Here is a 6,303-nt window from a genome sequence, read left to right as displayed (position 1 = left end):
CTCAAAATAAAATACATACCTATTTTGAAATTTTCTATTTATTTTTGGCCGTGTTGGGTCTTCGTTGCCACTTCGGGTTGTTTTCTAGTTGGGGCAAGCAGGGGCTATTCTTTGTTGCAATGCACGGGCTTCTCACTGCCGTGGCCTCTCTTGTGGCTCCCGGGCTCCAGAGCGCAGGCTCAGCAGTGGTGGTGCATGGGCTTAGTTGCTCTGCGGCATATGGGATCTTCTCAGATCAGGAATCAATCCTGTGTCTCCTGCCTTGGCAGGCAGATTCTTTACCACTGAGCTACCAGGGAAGCCCAGCATATACCTATTTTTTAAGGTCTGCTTGGTTAGATTATAATTCACATACCATAGAGTACAGTTAGATGAGTTTTGAGAAATGCATAGTCTTGGAACTGTCAATCTGGATATATTCCCACAACCCCCAAAATTCCACTGGGCCCCTTTTACAACTAATTCCTCCCCGACTGCAGGTATACAATAAGTGATGAGTCCTGAGTGAGCTCATTCATCTTTTCCCACTGGATACAGAGAGTCAGAGTTAAAGATTGAACTGGAGGGACATGGGGACTTGTCATGCCACAATCCCCCTTGGCTGAGCCCGGAGTGAGCCCAGGGCCTGGTGTGAGGGGTCTGCCTGCACATAGCCACAATTGGCCAAAGTCCCATTTTACAGCCAGTACTACTGAGGCTAGAGACAAATGCCTCAGTGGGTCCTGTGGCCTTAATTCTGGCCCTAGATGTTGGGTTTTCATCTCCTCATCTCAAAAGTGAAAAAGAGACTTCCTTGGTGGTCCAGTGGTCAAGACGCCTTGCTTCCATTGAAGGAGTCACAGGCTTGATCCCTGGGCAGGGAACTAAGATATTGCATGCTGTGTGATGTGACCAAAAGGAAAAAAAGATTATTAAAGGGAAAGGAAGAGGGACTTCCCTGGTGGCCCAGTGGCTAAGACTCCAGGCTCCCAATGCAGGGGGCCCGGGTTCCCTCCCTGGTCAGGGGACTAAGACCCCAGTGCTGCAATTAAGACCTGGTGCAGCCAAATAAATTCATTAAAATTAATTTTAAAAGAATTTTTTAAAAAGGAAAAGTGGGTGCTGCTATCCACTGAATGCTTATATCCCACATACATGTGTGTTAGTCGCTCAGTCGTGTCCGACTCTTTGTGACCCCGTGAACTGTAGCCCACCAGGTTCCTCTGTCCATGGAATTCTCCAGGCAAGAATATTGGAGTGGGTTGCCATTCCCTTTCCCAGGGGATCTTTCCAACCCAGAGATCGAATGCAGGTCTCCCACATTGCAGGCAGATTCTTGACTGTCTGAGCCACCAGGGATATATGCCCCCAAAATTCATAAACTGAAATCCCGATCACCAGAGTGTTGCTATAAGGAGATGAACCTTTGAGAGGTAATCAGGCCATCAGGGTGCAACTCCCATTGATGGGATTTGTGCCCTTCTAAGACTTGAGAGAGCCTGTTTTGTGCTTTCTGCCATGTGAGGATGCAATAAGGAGGCAGCTGTCTGCAAACCAGGCAGTGGGCTTTCACCAGACTCCAGATCTGCCGGTACCTCGATCTTGGACTCTCCAGCCTCTCAGACTGAGAAATGAATGTCTATTGTTTAAGCTCCCCAATCTTTGGTATTTTTGTCATAGCAACCCAAAGTAAAACCTGCTGCATCCTGGGGTCAACTACAAATCCTCAGCCAGCTGTTTCTTCCTCTGGATCCTGTTTCCAGCTGATGGGGCTTTTTATTTTTTTGTTTGTTTGTTTTTTGTTTTTGATGGGGCTTTTGAAAAAAGTATAGTTGATTTACAATATTGTGTCCGTTTCAGGTGTACCCCAAAGTGATGCAGTTATATATGTGTATTTCAGACCGTTTTCCATTATCTGTTATTAGAAGACATTGAATATACTTCCTTGTGCGTGCATTCTCAAGTCATTTTCAGACTCTCTGTGGCCCCATGGACTGTAGCCCGCAAGGCTCCTCTGTCCATGGGATTTTCCTGGCAAGAATACTGGATCAGGTTGCCATTTCCTCCTTCAGGGGATCTTCCCAACCCAGGGATAGAACCCACATCTCCTGCATTGGCAAGTGGATTTTTTTCCACTAGCACCACCTGAGAAGCCCTATAGTTTCTTATGCTATACAGTAAATCCTTATTGCTTACCTATTATAGCTTATCTATTTATATCACAAAGTCCTATACTTCTCATATATCACCCCCACCCTCCCTTTCCCCTTTGGTAACCATAAATTTGCTTTCTGTATCTGTGAGTCTGTTTCTGATTTGTATATAGATTCATTTGTATTAATTTTTAGATTCTGCATATAAGTGACATCATATAATATTTGCCTTTCTTTGTCTGACTTACTTCACTGAGCATAATATTGTCCAGGACCATCCTTGTTGCTGCAAATGGGAATATTTCATTCTTTTTTATGGTTGAGTAATAGTCCACTGTGTATATATCTTCTTAAACCAGTCATCTGTGGACAGTCACTTGGGGTGTTTCCGTGTCTTGGCTGTTGTAAACAATGCTGCTGTGAACATTAGAGAGCACGTGTCTTTTCAAGTTCGCTTTCATCTTTTCCAGATATATACTCTGGAGTGGGATTACTGGGTCATATGGTGCGTGAGCGCACTTGCTAAGTCGCTTCAGTCATGTCTGACTCAGACTCTACGGACTGTACCCCGCCAGGCAAGAACACTGGAGTGGGTTGCCATGCCCTCCTCCAGGAGATCTTCTCAACCCAGGGATCAAACCCTCATCTCTTACATCTCCTGCACTGGCAGGCGGGTTTTTACCACTAGCGCCACCTGGGAAACCCGGGTCATATCGGAGCTCTGTGGTTTTTTGTTTTTTGTTTGTTTGTTTGTAAGGAAGCTTCATACTGCTTTCTATAGTGGCTACACCAATTTATATTCCTATTCCTGATGGTTTGGCGGGGGTGGGGTAGGGGGGTGGCTATTGGCACTCACAGGTGTCAACAGCTACTGTTACTATTATAGGGGTTGCTATCGTTGCCCTTCAGCCCTGGTTCTTGCCTCTGAGACCTCCCAGCTGGGCACCCTGAAGCTCTTCTCTCTCCCTCCTGACCCCACCTAGCAGCCTGTGTCCCCATCCCATTCCTCCTGCGTCTTCTGAGGTGGCCAGGACATCATGGGAGAGCAGGGGATGCCCGGGAGGCAGACGACTCTGGAAATTCCAGGGCAGAGGCAGGACTGGGTGCTGTTTGTCTTGCCCTCGCCAGGGCTGAGTTTGTTCTGGGGCTTTCATCCTTTTCCATGTGGGTGATTCAGGACACAATGTCCTGCCCAACTTGCCACTCAACCTTGGTGACCCTAAACCTAGCCTTACTGACTATCTGTGGGAGTCTGCAAATTGTCAAAGCAACTGAGGATGGTATGAAAAGAGCCCTTGAAATCATGTTCCCTCCCACTCTGGGACCTTTGCACATGCTGTGCACTCTGCCTTCAACTCTTTTCCCTCTGATAATATCTATATATCTCCCTTTCCAGGTCTCTGTCAGGTCCCTTTAGGAAGCCCTTCTGGAGTCCATGCTGGTGGTCCTAGCACTTGGCGGGGGGTGTCTTCCTTTGACAGGTCCTGTCCAGGTTATAATTTTGCACTTATCCATCTCCTTTGTTTATGAAGAGTCCTGGGCAGGCAAGTCCTGGGCAGGCAATACTTACTTGGCAAAGAGTAAGTATTCAATAAAGAGTGATGGGATCAATCACTGAATTTGATAACTACTTAGTGAATCCCATCTTCCATTCATTCAGTAACTCTTTCCTGAGCCCTGCAGGGCACCACGCCAGACTCTGACTTCTGGGGGATACGGGGAATGAAGAAATTTGGACTCTGGGAGATGGTGAGGGACAGGGAGGTTTGACACGCTGCAGTTCATGCGGTCACAAAGATTCGGACACAACTTGGACCCCCAACCCTCCTGTGGACCCCTGTGGTCCAGAGCTTCTTGCAGACAATTCTGGTGAAACTCTTGAGTAATGGAGATATTCTTGTCCCCAGGCTCTGGTTCCCAGAGACAGATGATGAATTTATGAGTCAATCATCAAAACAGATCCATTCCCCTGAGCTCCTAGGGGAGACAAGGATGATGAACCATTGGCAGTACCACTTTCTCTGTTTCTGGCCTGGGATCCCCTCAGGATGTTCACAAACTCCAGTGGTTGAGGTTTCATCAAAGGGTGGTCAGGGAGTTCCCTGATGGTCCAGTGGTTAGGACTCGGCACTTTCACAGCTGGGTCCCTGGTTTAATCCCTGGATGGGGAACTAAGATCCCGCAAGTCACGTGGCACGGCTCAAAAAGGGGACTGAGGGGTCAGGTTTAGCAAATAAACATCTAGGCACTCAGTTAACTTCAAATTTCAGATAAACAACTGACACTTTTTTTTTTTGGTATAACCCCAAATATGCATTGCTTATATTTATATCAAAATTGATGTTTTTGAGCTCTGGTGCCAGAGAAGACTCTTGAGAGCCCCCTGGACACCAAGGATATCAAACCAGTCAATCTGAAAGGAAATCAACCCTGAATACTCATTGGAAGGACTGATGCTGAAGCTGAAGCTCCAATACTTTGGCCACCTGATGCGAACAGATGACTCATTGGAAAACACCCTGATGCTGGGAAAGATTGAAGGCAGAGGAGAAGGGGATGACAGAGGATGAGATGGTTGGGTGGTATCGCTGATTCAATGACATGAACTTGGGTAAACTCTAGGATATGGTGAGGGACTGGGAGGCCTGGCGTGCGGCAGTCCATGGGGGTCACAAAGATTCAGATACGACTTGACGACTGATCAACAATACTAAAATTAAAAAAAAATTATCTGAAATTTAAAGTTAATTGGGTATCTTGTACCTTGATGAAACCCTGATCCATCATTGTGCCCATTTCACAGATAAGGAAATGGAGGTCCAGAGAAGTTAATTCACGGCACAGCCAGGGATGGGCAGAAGAAGAATTCAAGTGGGACAATGAGGCCCAGTGCCTTAATACTCAATTACTCAATGCTCCCCCCCAAAGAGCCCTGCCTGAGGACAGGGGTGGGGGTGGGGAGGAGGTGGGGAGAGGGTGTTTGAATGAGCCAAAGCCCCACCTTGCCTGGGTTGGAGGCACTTTTCTGACTCTGGCTCCTGGCACAGGAGAGGTGTCCCTAGACCAGGACTTTCTGCAAACAGGAGGAGCCTGTCCCACCATCTGGATTCCTGCATCCGGAAGCAGGGCGGCTGGTCTCCTGTAAACAGCCGGTCTCATGTCACTGTAAACAGCTGGTGTCTAGCGTTGTCACAGTGCCCGAGTCTCAGTGTGATTGCCCTGTGACTCGATACCCTGCGGCCAGCCCGTCACTGGATATGTGGTAAACAGTATTCTGAGAATGGGCAGCAGCGTGCCATCTGGCCAGCGCTCCATCAGTGCCAGGGCTCGTGGCTGGGTCCAACTTAAAGGCAGATCCTGACGCCTCATTAGCCATCCCTGCTCATTTTGTACTGGTACTTTGTAAACATCCAGTCCTGATACCTGTTACTTGTCAATGATCAGACACTGTTACTCATCAACTTGCCCTAAATGTTTCTTAGCTGGAGCCCTGGAAGAACTTTAAACAGAGCTCTGATACTCTGTAAACAATGAATCTTGATACTTCGTTACCCATCCTGAGCCTTTGCAGGCTGGCAAACTGCAGCACTGGCCAGACCTAGAAAGGGCTTCAACACTTTTCCATGGTAGAAAACAGGCCAAAAGAAGATATGTGACCCATGAAAACTACCTGAGGGGACTTTCCTGGTGGCCCAGTGGCTAAGACTCTGAGCTCCCAATGCAGGTATCCTGGGTTCTATCCCTGGTCAGCGGACTGGATCCCCTGACTAAGACCCAGTGCAGCCAAATAAATAAAAACCAACCAAACAAAAAAACTACATGGAATTCAAATTTTAATTTGCATAAATAAAGTTTTACAGTCACACTCACTCATTTGAGTGTTGTTTGTGGCTGATTTCAAGAGAGCTGAATTGACTAGTTGCAAGGGATGCTGTATGGCTGGCAGAACTGAGAAAATTTATACTGTGGCCATTAATGGAAAAAGCTTGTCAACTTTTGATCTAAGCTCCCAAGCAGTTGCTGTTCCCTATACTGTTAGTGGTCAGCAGTATATGACGTTCATATACTGGGCCAACAATGAGTTCAATAGTTTCTGATGTTCATATACTGTGCAAAATGCAAGTGCAGTGGTCCGTAATGTTCATATACCATTGCAAGTATGAGTAACATT

Source organism: Bos mutus, chromosome 7 (genome assembly GCF_027580195.1).
Source record: "Bos mutus isolate GX-2022 chromosome 7, NWIPB_WYAK_1.1, whole genome shotgun sequence".
NCBI classification, from domain to species: Eukaryota; Metazoa; Chordata; class Mammalia; order Artiodactyla; family Bovidae; genus Bos; species Bos mutus.
This window is presented reverse-complemented; position numbering follows the sequence as displayed.